Consider the following 19461-nt stretch of genomic DNA (forward strand, 5'->3'; position numbering starts at 1 on the left):
GAAATATGGTGGCAAATTTTAAATGCATTTGAATTGCTCTCGTTTGCCTTAATTTCAGATAAATTTTCCACTTTTTTCTACAATTATTGATGATTCCCAAATTCAAATACAATGGGAAGTAAGGATTCTAGCAGAAGCTAAAGGAGGAAATTGAAAAAAATGAAGATTGGCAGAACTTTTGAAATGTTAAAATCTCACCTATATAACAACAAAATATTAAAATCTAATGGCTGAAATGGTATGCAGAACTAGGTATTTCGAAAAGAATAATGATAGCCAAGAAAGTGACAACAAAAGTGAGAAGATGAGAATCAGAGTATTGCTAAACATGAAACAAAATTTCCAAACAAAACTATTTCTACTGTCTGCACAGCCTCATTTTCATGAATTCGTTGACTTCCATAAGTACCCTGAACTTTCATCCTGGTCTGTTACATACTGTGAATGCAAGTTTTTTTCCTCCAAAATCGTGATCCCAATTTACAGAGAATCAAGTGGAACATACAAAGAATTTGTTAAAATGCCTCTCAAACCAGAATTGTAAAACAAATCTGAATATGGACAGATGGTTATCAGATCTTGTTTGGTCGATTTCACAACTGATGAATGTGCATATTGGGGTTTTTGATGAATGTATATATTGGGTTTTTTGTCGATATTGTTAAGTATTTTTATGAGACACATTACTTACAGCAGATATATTTTCAGATGGAATTAAATGTATTGAGAATGCTCAAAAATCAGACTTCATAGATCATATATCACTTGGATTATACATAAATTGAATTAAAGTGTACTTTAACATTACTTTGAAGAACAGACAAAAGAGAACATTCAGCATTCTTGTGATGTATTAAAAAGAGTAGCTGAGGGTATAAAATGGTTAAATAAAAAATGTTTACCCATCAGATATCACAATGAAAACTGATGCTTTCAAATAACAAAAATTTCAGAGAATCAGACTAACTGCTGGGTTTGATCAATTTTTACATGAGTGCTTGGAAAACTGTCAAAATGAAAGGACCAATGTGACTTATTTATCCAAAACAGCTCATAAAGAATTCATCAAAATGGGGAAAACTTGAACTAAATGAAGTGAGAAATCAAATAAACAAACCAGACATCAAATAACACTCTATTGCTTTAGATTCTTCAATAGTGAACTGCTTTGTGTATGCCGTTATGTATGCTGCTCTAAGACAGGAAACCAATCAGCTGTGCAGAAAACCCATTTTTAAGTTTTTGGCAAAATTCATCTGAAATTAAGGCACACACAAGAATTATTCAAATGCAGCTTTGGCTTTTCAACAGAATAAATGTAGTCTGAACAACTATAACCCACGTTCCACACCTGAAACTCATTAATGACAATGTGACTGCTGGGAGAGGTGTTAGTTTCAAGCACACTTTAAAAACGTTAGTAAGTATTTAAAATATATTCTGGAATTTCCCTGGTGACGCAATGGTTAAAAATCTGCCGGTCAATACAGGGGACACAGGTTTGATCCCTGGGCCAGGAAGATCCCACATGCCGCAGAGCAACTAAGCCCATGTGCCACAACTACTGAGCGTGTGCAACTACTGAGCTGGTGTGCTGCAACTACTGAAGCCTGCACTTCAGAGCCAATGCTCTGCAACAAGAGTAGCCCCCGCTCACCACAACTAGAGAAAGCCTGCACGCAACAACGAAGACCCAACGCAGCCAAAAATAAATAGAATACAATACAGTACAGTATTCTGTCTGCTGCTCATCCTTAAATCACATCAGGAAAAGTTGTTATTACTTCAGGATCTTACAACCATTGTGCGCTTTTCTTGGGTTTCTCTCTTATATTAGATGTAGCATTTTAAACATCCATGCCAAACGGGATTTTTTTGTTTGCCCACTCTAAAGCACAACAACATTGTAAAGTACAATGATATTTTAACAACTCTAAAACATATTTTCTATGAGTGAGAAGGAAAACTTGAACACAAATAAGGCACAAAATGTTTATTCAAAAAGTTAATAATAGTGGCACAAAAGGCCACATATTGTGTAATTGTTTATATGACGTGTCCAAAATAGGCAAATCCATAGAGACAGAAGGTAAATCAGTGGTGTGAGGGGCTGGAAGGAGAGGGGAAGGGGGAATGAGTACCAGTGGGTATGGGATTTCCTTTGGGGGTTATGAAATGAAATTAGATCATGGTGATAGTTACACATCTTTGTGAATATACTGAGAAAAAAAAAAAAAACCACTACTAGATTGTACACTTTTTAAAAAGGATATATTTTATGATATTCAAAATTTTAATATCTTAATATTTTAAAAACTAATGAAGGTTGACTGCCATTTTAACTGCAATTTTGGAAACCTATTTTAGATTAAGTCAGTAAAAATATTTTAAATTTTATATTTGGACATATATGAAGGGTTTCAATGTTTATTAAATGCAGAATAAAATGCAGAAAATCATTGAAATGTGAAACAAAGGTGATTAAAAATGAGCAAGATAGAAATTATTCTGACATCAAGAAGTAAATCATAAGGGAAAATTTTTCAGATCTCAGTAAGAGCAGTAATTAAAGGGAAGGTATAAATTTCAACCACAATGAACAGACTCTTGGATTCTCTGATAATCCAATTAAATAGAAGTGAGTCAGAGGAACACATTGGGCAAACACTGAAATTTTTGCTGAAGTTTCCTAAAATAACAAATTAAAGATAAAATGAGGGACTTCCCTGGTGGCACAGTGGTTAAGAATCCACCTGCCACTGCAGGGGACGTGGGTTTGAGCCCCGGTCCGGGAAGATCCCACATGCTGTGGAGCAACTAAGCCCGTGCACCACAACTACTGAGCCTATGTGCCACAACTACTGAGCCCGCGTGCCTAGAGCCCGTGCTTCACAACAAGAGAAGCCACTGCAATGAGTGGCATGCGAACCGCAATGAAGACTAGCCCCTGCTCGCCACAACTAGAGAAAGCCTGCATGTAGCCAAAACTAAATAAATAAAATTTTTAAAAAAGATAAAATGAAGCTCATAATTGCCACTATTATGAAGACATTAGTGACAAACTGTTTAATAACAAGTGTCCTCTGTTTAATGAGTATTTATGATGACCGCGACACAAGAAAATGTGAAATGGTCATATAGGAAGAAAACCTGATAGAAATGGCAGCAGATTTGACAGCAAAATCCTAAAAATGTACATGGAATTACCAATAATGAGTTGCAAAGCTGAAACTCTTCTAAGCCATAAAAAAAAAAAAAAAAAAAATCAACTGAAGACTGAGTTACCCTCCTTTTTCTTTTGATAGCTACAAAGTATGCCATTTTATGAATGCACTATATTTAACCTTTTTATAGGGCATTAGAATGTTTCCAATCTCTTCCTATTATAAACAGTGTGTACACATACCTTTTCATTCACATAGGAATGTATCCTCCACCAGATACATTCCTAGAAGTGCAATTGTGAAGTCAGGGAACATACATGTTTCTATTGGATCACTGTGACTCCCCCTCCACACCCCAGCAAAATCTATGCCTACTTCCACACCCCAGGGAATAGAGCATGTTGTCAAATTTTCAGACCTTTTTTAAATGGTATCTCCCTGACGTTATTTTAATATGCTTTTTTTTAAGAGCAGTGTTAGGTTCACTGCAAAACTGAGCAGTACAGAGAATTTCCATACACCCTCACTTCCCCCATTGTCAACATCCCCCATCAGAGTAGTACATTTGTTACAACTGATGAACCTACATTGACACATCCTTACCATCCAGAGTCCCCTAGTTTACAACAGGGTTCGCTTTTGGTGTTGTACATTCTATGGGTTTGGACAAATGTATGATGACGTGTGTCCATCATTATAGTATCATATGAAGTAGTCTTACTGCCCTAAAAACCCTCTATGCTTTTCCTATTCATCCCTTTCTCCCCACTAACTTCTGGCAACCACAGATCCTTTCACCGTCTCCTTAGTTTTGCCTTTTCAGATTGGCTTCCTTCGCTTAATAATATGCGTTTAAGTTTCCTCCAAGTCTTTTCAGGGCTTGATAGCTCGTTTCTTTTTAGTGCTGAATGATATTCCATCGTCTGGATGTACCTCCATTTACTCACCTGCTGAAGGACATTTTGGTTGCTTCCAAGTTTGGCAATTAGGAATAAAACTGCTATAAACATCTGTGTACAGGTTTTTGTGTGGACAGAAGTTTTCGACTCCTTTGGGTTTAACACGGGCCACATGGTAGGAGTACATTTAGTTCTGTGAGAAACTACCAAAGCTGTCTCCCAAAGCGCCTGTACCATTTTGCATTTCCACCAGCAATGAGAGAAGCCGCTGCTCCACATCCTTCCAGCACCTGGCACTGCCAGCGTTTTGGATTTTCAGCATGCTGAGAGTATACAGTGGTATCTCATAGTTTTAACTTGCAATCCCTAATAGCATATGATGTTGAGCACTTTTACTTTTGCTTATGTGTCATCTGTATATTTTCTTTATGACAGGTCCGTTAGATGTTCCCCCATTTTTAATCGTGTTGTTCGTTTTCCAATTGAGTACTCCTTGTCATTTTAATTGACATCTCGTACCAAGACGGAACTTTTTTTGATGTTTAAAAGCTATTTGCATTTCCTTTTAGAAAATGTATTAAATACTTGTTTGAAACTTTTGCCTTTTTATTGTGTAGTTGGTCTTATTAGTTGTAGAAATCCTTTAAATACTAAGGAAATTGGTTCTTTATGAAATAAATTAAAACTTTCCAACTTTGTCAGTTTTACTGTTCCATACTTTCTTCCCCTTTATACAAATTTATCGGTCTTTTATGGTGCTTTGTCTCATGACAAGAAAGATCATTCCCACTCCAAGGTTATTTTGATTTCATATTTTCTTCTTTTCCTAAAATTATTTACTTCTTAACATTGAAATATTTAATCCTCTGGAATTTAGAAATGAAGTATGGATTAAACTTTTTATATATGGCTATCTGGTCCCTTCAACATCATGTCTTATACAATCCCAAATTTACCATTGATTTGAAATGTTATCTTTATATTAATGATAAGATTAGGGTTTTTTTCTGCACCTTATGTCCGTTATTATACCCATACCAGATGGGTTTACTAAAGCTTTATATCTGGTTCTATCTAGATTGGATTCATAATTTGACTTGCATGTTCCTATATACTTTTTTCTATGTGAATTCTAGAATTAGCTTGTCTAAACGGAAAACAAACTATAGAATTCTTACAAAATGTTAAATTTACAGATTCAGGGAGAACTGGAATCTTTATGAAATAAATTTTTCTGAAAATAAATTATGCCTTTCCATCTTCAAGTCTCCTTTTAATGGCTCTAGTAGCCCTTCAAAATCGTCTTCACAAGATCTCACACATTTCCTGTGAGATTTATTCCTATCATTTCAAGTAGGAAGTGTCCTTCCTATATCTTCTAATTGGTTATTGTTTGTATATATGAAGGCTAATTATTTCTTAGTAATTTTTTTATCTGGATATTTGATATCATAAGAGTATGTGGAATGTATATAATAAAACAATTAAGCAGATACTGGAAAGCAACCACCAGTACTGTTTTGAAGACCTAGAACAGTACTAATACCAGTGTATGTGCTGGCCCTTAACCCTCTAAAGACACTATCAACTTCTGTTCATTATTCCTATCGTTTGTCAAAGTACTTTAACATTGTATTGTGAATCTACTTATTGTTTAGTTTTGCTGGTAAATGTACTTTATATGAATGAATGAATGATATTAAATTGCATTATCTTCTAAAATTGGCTGTTTCATTAAATATTACTAAGATGCATCGAGTTGTGAGTAGCTGTGGTTCACATTTTTATATTATTGTATTAAATTCAGTTATGTGAATATGCCATGATTTATTCAGCCATTCTCCTGACAATGGACATGGGATTGTATCCACGTTTTGCTACTGCATAGAGTCCAGCTATGTACATTTTTGGCCTGCTGGTACCTACACACGAGTTTCTCCGAGTCTAGACCTAAGAGTGAAGTCTGCTTGTCTGTAAGTATACAAGTACTTGACCTTACATGATAATGCCAAATTGTTTCCCAAAGTGCTTATAACAACTTACACTCACTAAAGCTATAAAAATTATTGATCCATAATCTATTCAACACACCATTATCAGACTTCATTATTGCCAATCCTTTAGATGCAAAATGATATCTCATTGTGATCCTGATTTTTATTTCCATTTACCAAAGAGATTAAGTGCCTTCATGTGATTCTATTTGCCAAACATGTTCCCTCTTCTGCAAAGTGTCCATTTTCTATACGTTGCAATTGATTTGTAGAAACTCTTTACGTATACTGGAATCTAATCCTTCATCAGATAGGTTGCAAATGTTCACTTTCTGAAAGACTGATTTGTTTCCTTGCTCTAATGCCTCTTTATGAAAAAGGTTATTGCCTATCCCAAGATGAGAAATATACTTTCCTACATATCCTTCCAAGTATGTAAAATGTCACCTTTCATATTTAGCTCTTAACCCATTTGCTAGTGATTTCTACATGTAAAGTGAGCTGCTGATCAGTTTCAGAGGCTCTCCCGCACGGATAGTTGTCCCAGCACAACTCTGACTGGAGATTAACAACTGCACAATTCTCAGTCTACCTACGTGTGAGATGCACTCATGAGTCTTTCTGTACTGTCTTTCAATGGAGTTGTATAAATTTCTGTATATGAGATTTACATCTAACAAAATGTGTACTCCTAGCTTTTTAATTTTGTATAATATTTTAAAATGTGCTTCCTAACAATTTTTTACTTGTATCAGAGAAACGTATCAATTGATGTTTGCATGTTGATATTCTGGTAGCTACCGTGTGAGACTTGAGATAATCTGTCTGTGGTTTCTATAGTATTTGATAAACTACCATTTTGGTAGATAATCATAAAATCTGAAAAAAATAAAAGTACCATTTGGTGGTTTCATCCTTTCTAGTCTTTAGCCTTAGCTCCCCTTGTCCAGCGATGCTCAAACATTATACTTGTCTTAATCCTGATTTTAAAGGGAATAATTTTAACATAAAAAAAAATTTGTACATAAACCATTTATCAGGTTTAGAAAATTCCTACTCCTAATTCCTAATTTGCTTAGCGTTTTAAACCATATTTGAGGGTTGACTTTTCAAATGATTTTCTGCTTTTATCAAAATGACCAAATGTTTTTTCATTTGTTAGTGTAGTAAATGTCATTTATAGATTTTCTAATATTAACCCCCTTTGCTTTTTACTCTGTTTTGATAGTAACACGACTTATTTGTGACATTACCTTTAAACACTGTTGCCTTAGAGCTTAAAGCTCATGGCTTCCACTTCTCATCCTTATGGTTTGCTACTCCCTTTTCAGAAGGGGAGCAGGTCTTTGGAAATTTCCCTCACTTCCTGTAAGTCCAGAATGCACAAATCATAGCCGGGATCTAGTAATTTTATAAGGGGAGGCAGGGTTTTTCCAAATGCTTTGTTTTCCACAGCGCTGAAAGCACAATTCTTTATTACTTTTTTAATCTGGACATCTTAATTATATGTAACGGTTTGTTAATTCTCTCAGGTTTTCTAGCTAGATATTCATATCTCCAAACAATGAAAACTGTATCTCTCCTTTCCAAATTTTATTGTCTTTTGTCAAACTATTAGCTACTACCATCCAATTATAAAAACGCACAGTGACAGTGGAAATTCTTGTATTGACCCTGTCTTTAATGGTGGTGCTTCTCGGTGCTGCTCCCTTAAGCAGGGTGCTGGTGTTTAAGAATGAAATATAATTTTATCATGTAGAGGAGTCATCTATATATTCCTACTTTAAAGGTGTCTGACACTGAAAAGGATGTTTACTTTCATCAAATGCTTTTTCGCCATTCTTTTCATTTATTAACTCCATGATTTATATTAACAGATTTCCTGCTATGCAACCATCAGTGACAAACTGGTAAATGAGTATGGAAGAGATACGGGGATCAGTCACTGCACAGACACCTGAAATGCCCGGCAGTAATTTTCCCCCAACTTTTTACTTCACAAAATTTCAAACGTACAGAAAGAACAGTTTGACGAATTGTTAACATAAACCAAATATGGCCATATTTTGAGATATGTGTATATACTCTTTGGGGTTTTGCTGAACCATTTAAAATTTACAAAATAATAACATTTCTCCTCTAAATGCTTCAGAATGTATATCCTAAGAAGAGGAGCATTCTCCTATACAAAAAGTTTAACTTTGAATTAATGTTATCTAATATGTAGTTCATATTCTAATTTCCCAAAACTGTGCCATTTGTGTCATTTTTAACTAGGTTTTCCCCCTCAAACCATTGAGGATTCAATGAATAACCAGTGGCATTTAGTTGCTACTTCTCCTTAGTCTCCTTGTTTCTTGAACAGATCTCCTTTTTCTCTTTCATTACATTCACATTTAAGAGTCTAAGCTGTTTTGGAAAACGTGCCACAGTATGAACTTGTCTGATAACACAGTCATAATTATATTCATATTGAACACATTTAGCAAAAGGAATGCATAGGTGAAACTAAATGCTGCCCATTTCCTGTGCAGTAATGACATGCCTGTCAGGTGGCAGGTAACACTGCGGGTGTGTTCACTGCTAGTGATGTTGTCTGATCGCTTGGTTACAGTGGTGTTTACCAGTTCTCGCCACTGGAAAGGTATTACCACTATCCTTTTGATGTTCAAATTGTCCCAAATCTGGCTGAGACCCTTCAAGCTGATTCTTGTATCATTTTCACCTGTCTGTATACGTTAAGCACCTTCTTCCTTTTATCGGTACATTTGGATGTTCTAGGCTCAACTTGTTCTTTTCATGCTCCAATACTGGTATCATTCGATTCCGTAAGCCATTTCTCCTACTTCCTTTTAGTGGGAAACATTTAGAAAAACCAGGGTCTTACACTAAATGTGCTCATTCCTGCTGGGAAGTCATTGTTTCTAGGAACCTTCAGTAGACAGGATTTAAAAATATATATATTTAAATATATATATAAATATATATATATATATTTCATAATAACTGGATCCACATGCGATTACTCTGCTCCTTTCACCTTTCTATGTCCCTTCTTCCATGGGGAGAACTCCAACGGCATCAATATAGCCTTTCAATTGCTCGGCCTCAGAATCTATCCAAAAGAGTATCAGAATAGAGATCAACAAACTCACTAAGCTATGCTGGATATTTCTTTAGTCATTCTCTTTAGAGTATATACCACTAAAGCTGTAGACTGAAAAAATGTGTTCAAAGGTTAAATGAATCCCTTTTCTGTGTAATTTGATAAACAGGTCCACTTGTTTCTATTTGTATAAAAGTTTAGTTTCACCCATCCTTGTAAATTTTCTTTTATGCTTTAATATTTAAAACATGAACACAGTTTAACAGCTAGTTGTTAATGTTCACCTTTACAGGGAGCTTCAAATCTCACTTAACTGTCCCTTCCCCACTCCGCCCCCTCACTTCCTATTTTGGATGTTTGATTTCTTTAGAGTCTGATTGATTACTTATTTCTGTAAATATACATATATACACATATATACAAAAGGTCGCATACTACTTATACTCTTACAGCTTGCTTTTTTCCACTTTATAGAAGTCATTCCATAGCAATTCATGGAGATCATTCCTCCTCTCTCGCTCTCTCTAAAGTTTCACAGTACTCCACTGTGTGGATGTGTCAGATTATTCATCCAGACGCCTATGTGTGGGAAACACCCTGAATTATTACAGCTTATACATGAAATGAAAGAAGATAGGTAGAGGTCTTTCCATACCTGACAATTCTGAAAATCTACACATTAGCAAAAACAAGCTGTGAAGCAGAATCTTTTCTAAAGTGTCAGTGTTTTAAAGTTGCAATGCAAATTAAAACCATAATGAGATAACACTACGCAGGTTCTAGAAAGTCTAAAATTAAGAAGGCAGAAAATGCCAAGTGTTAGTGAAGAGGTGGCACAATCAAGAACTCGCAAATACTGTTGCTGGGCGTAAACCACAACTTTGGAAAACTCTGCACAGATATTTGACAACATCTAACCTAGGTTGGCCACATGCATACCCTTTAATCCAACAATTCCATTCTTAGTTGTATGCTCAACAGAAATGCATACATATGTTCACAGAGAGACATGTAGTGCAATGTTCACAGCAGTACTATGCCTAACAATCAAACCCTAGGAACACCCACGCGCCCATCAACAGAAGAGATAAATGACGTGCGGTACCTTCACACGAGGAAACAGCAATGAGAATGAAGAACCTGCAACTATGCACAGCGAGATAAATGGATCCTACAAACAGAATGTTGGGGAAACAAGCCAGGGCCAAACAAGTACACACTGGATGGTTCCACTAAGCCCTGCTGTTAGAACTCAGGGGTGTGTGCCTTGCCAGGGGTGGAGACAGTATCTGCAGGGGAACGTGAGGAGATCTTCTGGTGTAGTGGCAACGCGCCGTCTCCTGACCTGAGTTCTGGATGGACAGGTGTGTATACAGCATGAAAATTCCGCAAGCCACACACTGACATATGCATTTTTCTGTGCATGCTGTGTACGTCAAGTATGTTTTAAATTTCAGTAAAGTAACAAAGTAAAAGAAAAAGGTCACTAAATTAAATAATCAAAGGTATATAAATAAGTGGAAGCACTATAACAGAAACCAAGATGACTCTCATAGAATCAGAAGTGTTGAGATATTAGCTCAGAATTATAGTCTCATGAAGCCTGATGTTTGAGCTTTAAAATTTAATATAGTTTTCATTCAAGTCTAGGATATTTTTAACTTTTAATATAAAAATTTTCATATGTGTACTAACAAGTAAAACTGATGCTCCGGGAAGAGGGACCATGATTTTCCTGAAGTTTGAAAACCTACCATCAATTGTGCTAGCTACCACCTGCATACGGAATGATGCATTCAGAGAAGGTAAAGAAAGAATGCAAACCTTTCTCCTGCTGGCAGCCCTCATTAACTTTAAAAAAAAAAAAAAAAAAGCTACAGTTATTATACAATATAGCAAGAACATTGTGCAAGAAGTTTAATAATTTTAGACTAAATAGGAACTATATATTTATGTAAAGACTAAATTATCTTTCTAGTCTAGTCATACAATTATAAAATCATTGTTGTACAAAAGGTGATACAGTAACATGCAGCCAAAATATACAGGACAAAATATAACACAAATGTATTAGGCAATTAGTTAAAATGTTATTTTCTGGATTTTTACATTTGTGATATTTGTCAGCTGTTTATATTTTTAATTAGTTGTACTTTTTGTCATTTTAAATATATATCTTTAGAACCAATTTTGTATTGATAATTTGCATTCTCTTTCTTAAAGAAGGCTCCCCAAATTGCTTCAGAACCCACAAAATTTTGATTTACCTCTGAATAGAATTTAAGTTGCTAGCAAGCCTTCAGTTTCTTACCATGTTGAATATAGAGACACAAGGCTGTGATAATACAATATCTGGCAAATAAAGGATAATCAGAGTTAATTTAGGCAGTCACTCATGTACTCACTCATCAAATAGTGTTAAATGCTTTCTTGGTGTCAGGCACTGTGCTCAGCTATGGTGACACGAAGCTGAGCCAACAGACACGGGCTCTGACTTCAGGAACCTTACAGTTCCATGGGGCAAAGAAAGAAGAATCAGATAATCTCCCCATTACAAACAATGATCAACGCAGTGAAGGAAGATTATAGAGAAGATTGCCACAGAGTACACTAGATGACTTTCAGTGAAGGAATGAATGGGGCAGTGGATGGGATGGGTGAAGGGGATGACCCTCGGGAGGGTATCTCTATCAGGACAGGAGAAGTCTTTGGTGAAAGAAGCGGAGACAAGAGAAGCTCCACCCACACCCCCAGGTAGAGGGGACTATGGATGCCAGGAGGGGGTGGTCTCAACCCAGCTGAGCTCCAGCACTGAGCAGACCTGGAGGGAAAAATAGCATTATGCTGGGATCCACAGCTCAGCAAGGTCCGTGGCAACATGCCTGCAGGGCTGGCACAAACTGTACCCAAGCTGCAGCAAGAGACAGTTATCGCCTGGTAATGAAGAACAAGTGGGTTTTTTGTTTGTTTTTAATTTTTGGCTGCACCGCACCATGCCACATGTGGGATCTTAGCTCCCAACCAGGGATCAAACCTGTACCCCCTGCAGTGGAAGTGCAGAGTCTTAACCACCAGGGAGCGCCAGGGAAGTCCCGAAGAACAAGAGTTGTGAAGACAGTCAAACTGGAATGGAATCCTGGCTCTGCCCCATTTCAGCTACCTCTGAAATCTTGTTGGCTGAGGGGAGCCGAGTTACTGCATGATAAGCCTCGAGGTGCTCAGAATATGAGCTCAGCACACAGAGCTCAGCACACAATGCTCTGCACCCAATGCTAAGTAAATAACAGCTGCCCTCAGTGTGGGCCTTCCCCTCCCCTAGTCCGTTTTGTCCCTTCCACTGGCTTCTGGGATCGGGCTTAACCCACCCAGGACTGGAATTCTGCCCACAACTCCATCCCTATGAATAGCCAGGCATCCCTGAGGCCTTCACCTGCTTGCTGACATTGCCACCTACTGCCTAAGCTAGATTCCCTCCAGCCGGGTGATTAAAAAAGTATGTGTCAAATGAGAGCCATACAAGGTTCTGAGTGGGAGGCTGAGAAGTCAAGTCCTGGGCTCTATTTCAGATAAGCTGACTGCTGCAAGAGCTTGAAGCGCTTCTTTTTTTTTTTTTAAGCTCCATGTATAAGACCCCATTTCAAGGTTAAGCTTACCACAATCTCCACCTCCAAAAGCTGAATTCTTACTACATCTCTTAAATTTCTGACCTCCAATATCTACACAGGTATTTAACAAATGTTTCACCCCACAGTTTTGAAATGCTATGTGCCGGAAGGCATCATGCTAGGCAACTTCACCAGCTGTGGCCTTTGCTCCTCTCCTGTGCTATGTGCAGAGTCAGCTGTCTGTCTGTCTGCCTCCCTCCTACGCCACCCCCACAGCTCTGGCTTATGGTCTCCAGCCAGTGAAGACCTCCCCCCAACCCCCACCACGTTCGCTTAGCTCTGTGTCGTTGACCATTTTAGCCTCATGCATTGGCCCCATAACCTCAAACTTCCTATGTGAAAAACTGAACTTATCTTTCTGTCCACATCAACTCCCTTCCAGCTAGTTCTCTGCCGTCATGGATAGATCATCATGCTTCCACCATCCCGCACTTGAACTCTTATTATCTCTCCCAAACTAACTGTACTTCTCCTCTCCCACATCCATAGTCACAGGTCTTGTTGATTCTGGCTTCTTTCCTACAGACAGATGACCATGCGACTTGAGCACGTTATAAAATCTGCTCTACTTTAGCACTGAAATGCATTGCGGCCTCATGTTTTCACCTTGGATGGAGAACATCGCCCAAGCTCACTCTCCTCCAGAACCCCCACCTCCTGCTCTGGCTCTGTGCCTTGCTGTTTGCTTCTGTCGTATCCTTTGATACCTACCCTCCAAGCATCACTCTTTCTGGAACTGAGGCTCCCCCCGGCTCAGGATAGAGCTCAGTTTTTGTACATCCATTCCTCAATTCAAAATGCTAACAAGTACCCCAATACCACCCTTTACCTCCCCATCTGTCAGGGAAGAAGACCAGACACAGGTGGTATCTAATCTTGTAAGTAAAGAAATTATAAATTTGTTGACAGTTAAGAGCATCCTTGATAGGCATTCATGGCAGAAGAATGGCAAACCTAGGCTACCTTCCACCTTTTTCACAACACTGCCTAGTGCACTGTTGCTGTCTCAGCTAATGGGAACTTTCCTGGGAGTAACTTTGCCTTGGCCAGACAGCAGCCCCAGCCAAAAGGAAGTGATGATAAATCGTCCTCACCCATTCCCGGGGCCAGAGAAAGGCATTACTTGGAAATGAGGCAGGATTACCCAAGGATGTCATTCCCACACCACCTCAAATTTCTGTCATGCTACACAGACACAGAAAGTGTCTACCACCTGCAAAATTGTTGACTTCAGTGTTCTTAAATTAACTTGAAATTTTATGCCATAAGCAAATGAAAAAGCTGGCATCACTTTAAAAAAAAATCAACTTCAGAAAGTAGCTATAAAAATAAATATAAAATGATCAACATTTTAAAATGTTAATGCCTAAAGTCACATTGTGTACCATATTTTAGGAACTACTGATTTAATAGAAGCAGTTGGCACAAAATTTTTCCTACTGCCTGAAATTCCATCACTAAAATGTAATTGGTCTTAAAAGCTTATCGAACCATAACCACAACAGTACAGACTACACGTGGTTTGATGCCATTTTATATTAAAGCCAAACAGGCAAAAACTAAACAATGTATGTTTGGGGTATATCTGTGTATGGTGAGCTATAAAGAAAATCTAAGAAATGAAATGCAAAATATCTTTCAGTTATGAGAATCATCTTACTACTGAATTATAATTTCTTTACTAAAGTGAATCTTAACAGTTTAATTCTAAACTTAAATGCAAGCAGAATTTTAACATTTTTTCCTTCTATACCCCATCACACTGAAATTAGCAATTTACTTAACTGATTCGACATTAGATTGTAGGCACTTGAAAAGCAGAGACTGTTTTATTATGCTTCTTATTCCCAGAGCAAAACAAAATACAGACAAATCAACCAATGAATGAGCTTAGATATGGACACTTCTCTGGTCTCTATCTATATATAGTGCTTGATTTATAATAAAATGTATAGAAACCATGACGAGAATGGAAAAGCAAACCACTAAGTGGGAGAAAATATAACCAGAGTACTTTGATCTAGAATATACTTAAGAATTCCTACAAATCAATATAATAAAACAAATCAATAATAAAAATGACAAGCAACTCGATAGAAAGTTAGGCAAGAGACTCGAGCAGGCTCTTCCCCAAAGAGAATATCCAAGTAGCCAATACTAAGACATATGAAAAGATGCTCGACCTATTTAGGCATCAAGGAAAATCAAGTTACAAAGAGAATGAGATACTACACATCTACTGGAATGACTAAATCAAAATTTTAAAAATTTTAAAGCAGGACTTCCCTGGTGGCACAGTGGTTAAGAATCTGCCTGCCAATGCAGGGGGCATGGGTTCAATCCCTGCTCCAGGAGGATCCCACATGCCATGGAGCAACTAAGCCCGTGCACCACAACTACTGAGCCTGTGTGCCGCAACTACTGAAGCCGGGGCACCTAGAGCCCGTGCTCCACAACAAGAGAAGCCACCACAATGAGGAGCCTGAGCACCACAATGAAGAGTAGCCCCCACTCGCGACAACTAGAGAAAGGCTGTGTGCAGCAACAAAGACCCAATGCAGCCCAAAAGGAAATAAATTTATTAAAAAAAAATTTTAAGCTGACACAATAATAAGTATTTGGAAGGATGGGAAAAAAAAACTGGGGCATCATACACAGGCAGTGGGATTGTAAACTGACGTAACCAGCATGGAGAATTTTTAGCAGTATCTCCTAAAACTGAGCATACAGACACTCTGAAAACAACACCCCTACTCTTGATACATATCCAACAGAAGTGTACAGGTGTGCACAAGACGACGTGTACAGAAAGGTCCCAGCAAGTCTTGTAATAGACCCAACTGAAAACAACCCAGATGTCTACACCAGCAGAAGAGATGAAGACCTTGTGGAACGTCCGTACAACGAAATGCGTGCAACAATGAACGTGAACTCACCACTCATGAGCATCACCATGGAGGCATCTCACAAGGCCAGCCTTGAGGAAAAGAAGCCAGACACAAGGAAAGTAAGATTCTGTTTACAACATGAAAAATGGACAAAACTAATCTACAGTGTAAAAAGTCAGGATGGGGACTTCCTCAGTGGCTCAGTGGTAAAGAATCCACCTGCCAATGCAGAGGACACAGGTTCAAGCCCTGCCCTGGGAAGATTCCACATGCCACGGAGCAACTAAGCCCGTGTGCCACAACTATTGAGCCTGTGCTCTAGAGCCCGTGGGCCACAACTACTGAGCCCATGTGCTGCAACTATTGAGGCCCACGCGCCTAGGGCCCATGCTCCACAGCAAGAGAAGCCACTATAATGAGGAGCCCGCTCACCGCAATGAAGAGTGGCCCCCACTCTCAGCAACTAGAGAAAAGCCTGTGTGCAGCAACGAAGACCCAACACAGCCAATAAACAAAATAAATAAATAAATAAATTTATTAAAAAAAAAAAGTCAGGATGGGAGATCTCTTTGGGGAGGAGGTAAGAGGAGCAACTGGAAGGGAGTCAGAGAGGCTTCTGGGGGTGCTGGTAATATTCCAAGTTTTATATGTTAATAAAGTAAAAAATCCACTGAGTTGTACATGTACAATCTTACCTGTATGTTTCTTGTAGCTGCATATACTCACCCATAGGTACCTTAAAATTATTGTTTTCTCTAAAGAAAAGTTTGAGAATGAAACAAGGAGAGGTTACAGTACCCAGAAATTTAGGCAGTTTGCTTTGGGAGACCGTTGTTAAACAGAACACTGAAGGGTATGTTTCAGGCATGAAGAAAGTAATCCCAAGGGGAAGGTCTGAGATATAAGAAGGAATGAACAAAAACAAAACAAAACAAGTGGTGCCTTTGTGGTTAAACGAAATATTAAATATATAAAACAATGTAATTTCCCATGAAATATAAAATTAAAAATGGTAAAATTAAAATATACCCAAACTTGAATGACTCTCAAAAGAATTAGACTGAATGAAAAAGTCAGTCTCAAAAGATCAGATACTGTATGGTTTCATTCAGATAATGCTCTTGAAGTGACACAATTATAGAGATGAAGGACAGATTAAAGGTTGCCAGTGGTGAGGGAGAGAGAGCAGTGTCTGTGGCTGTAAGAGCAGCACAAGGGGTCCCTCTGATGGAACTGTTCTGTGTGTGGACAACAGTAGTGGTCATTTATGTGATAAACGCGCATAGAACTAAATACACACAGATGAGTACATGTAAAGCTGGTAAAATCTGAGTAAGATCAGTAGATTGCATTCACATCAATTTCCTGGTTGTGATATTGCATTAATACTATAGTTTGAAAGATGTTAACATTGGGAGAAACTGAGTGAAACTGAGTGAAGGGTATATGGGATCTCCATTTCTTACAATCGCATGTAACTCTACAATTATCTCAATAAAAAGTTGAAAATAAATGTGAATATAATAGCATAACTCAAGAGTTAAGGCAATTAAAGTATTCTAAAGTTCTTGTGTCACCCAAAAGGATAAACCAACTTTAGACACTTATAACTTACATACGCATGTTTAGATTAGTATGATAGCCACTGAAAGAATACAAGCAAAAACTCCCAAATGACTAAAGAAAAAATACCACAGTAATCCAACGGAAGGGAAGAGAATAGGGGTGAGAAAACCTAAAAGTAGGACAAATAGAAAGTATAAAATATGGTGATACAAACAATATACTAACATACACTTCCGTATCAGACACTCAACTGTAAGCACAGAATCAACATCAGGGTACATAATACAGGCAAACTGACCAGATGATCCAGTTAAAATTGTTAGATTGCTAAATCCAATTCCATGCTGTTCACAATATTATATCTCAAGTATAAAGATACAGATTGGCTGAAAGAAAAAAAAACAGGTAAATACACACGTAGCACATACATGCAGCACCGTTTAACCACAGTTACTGTCACTATATGAATCGTAAGGTTGAGTGCACACATAAAAGAAAAACATTGATAGAAGTTAAAATTACAAAGATACATATTTTGGGAATTCCCTGGTGGTCCAAGTGGTCAGGACTCCACACGTTCACTACCGAAGGTGCGGGTTTGGTTCCTGGTCAGGGAACTAAGATCCCACAAGCTGTGTGGTGTGGCAAGAACAAAACACATATATTTAAACCATACATACCCAAATATAGCCTCAGAAATCAGCAAACATTAAAAGAATATAAAGAGAAAGACAAGTCCACAATCATGTGGGATATTTAACATTTATCTCTCAAAAAATAGAAAAAACATAAAAATTAGGGTGAAGATTTTAAAAGGTTATAAAAAAATGTACTCCATGGACATATTAGAATGCAAGATCTAACAACTCCAGAAATACACTTCCTTTCAAGTAAACGTGAAACAGTTTTCAAAAAATTAACCATATACTTGCATAAAAAGCAAATAAGTTTCAAAGAAGTGAAATAATAAAGATCACAATCTCTGACAATAACGTAATTAACTATGGGAAACAAAAGCCTAAATTAGAAAATTCACCTTTTGGAAATTGAGACATACACTTCTAAATAACTCACAGACCAAAGAAAATTATAAGAAAAATTATCATTTATACATTTTAAAGACTATAGGAGACAGCTGAATCCATTCTTAAAGGGACTTACAATCTTAAATATGAGCATTAGAAAAGGAACTTTAAGCAAAAATCTACAAACTAAGCAAAAATCTATAAACTAAGCATTGGTCAATAAATTAGAAATAGAACAAGAAAAGCTCAAACAAAGAAGACATAAAAGAAGTGAATAAAATACAAACACACAAACCGCCGCCGCCACCCCCCCCCCACACCCCCACACAATATAATCAACCAAGCTAAAACCTGGTTCTTTAAAAAGCATGATAAAATTCACAAACCTTTAGTGAGAGTTATTAAGAAAAAAAGCAGTAGAAAAATAAATATACAGCATTAAAGAAGGCTTGCACTATAGATCTGAAGACTTTGAAAAGTTGCAATTATGAATAACTTTAAGCCAACAGACTTTAATGTATATATGAAAAACAAATATCTAGTAAAAAGCAACATCAAAACTGACTCAAAAGTAGGATGAGAAGCCTTATCATATTAAATGTACTGAATCAATAGTCAAAAAAACCTTCCTGTAAAGAAATTTCCAAGGCCAGGTGGCTTCACCAAAATTTCCCACAAAACGTACAAGTTAAAAAAAAGATCTAACACAAACTCTTTCAAATAATAGAAAAAGAAACTCTCCAATTTGTTCTATAATATAAAAATAACCTTGATACCAAAACCCAACAAGGCGAGTGCAAGTAACGCTATTTACAGGCCAATGTTATTCAATGTGGGTCAAAAATTTTTTAAGTGTATTGACAATTTGTAGTGTTACCCAAGATGCAGTATGGGTGCTGTAGCCTGTCATTCCCACTGATTAAAAGAAAAACTCTGGACAAAATATAAGCAATGACCTGGGGATTCTGAAAGGTAAATAGCAGGCAGATTGGGAAAAGAAGTCAAAACTTGAAGAATGATTAGTATGCCAGGGTGCAAGAGACTATATTCTGGGCCATAAAACAAACCCTAACAAAGTTAAAGAATTGAGGGACTTCCTAGGTGGTGCAGTAGTTGAGAGTCCGCCTGCTAATGCAGGGGACAGGGATTCTATC

The 19461-nt window shown here is 37.4% G+C and overlaps 1 protein-coding gene across 7 annotated transcripts in view; it reads right to left on the minus strand.

The window, feature by feature from the left end:
- The window catches only part of FANK1 (fibronectin type III and ankyrin repeat domains 1), a 102573-nt gene that overhangs the window by 54744 nt on the left and 28368 nt on the right, over positions 1-19461 (minus strand). Inside the window, exon 1 of one of the 7 annotated variants that reach the window (XM_057734172.1) lies at positions 17534-17604. The exons of the other annotated variants lie outside the window; for them this stretch is intronic. The gene's annotated coding sequence lies outside the window, so the exon portion shown is untranslated. Of the gene's footprint in view, positions 1-17533; positions 17605-19461 lie in introns of those variants that run through there. 7 annotated transcript variants of the gene reach the window in all.

The sequence above is a fragment of the Hippopotamus amphibius genome, chromosome 5 (genome assembly GCF_030028045.1).
Source record: "Hippopotamus amphibius kiboko isolate mHipAmp2 chromosome 5, mHipAmp2.hap2, whole genome shotgun sequence".
In the NCBI taxonomy this organism is placed as follows: Eukaryota; Metazoa; Chordata; class Mammalia; order Artiodactyla; family Hippopotamidae; genus Hippopotamus; species Hippopotamus amphibius.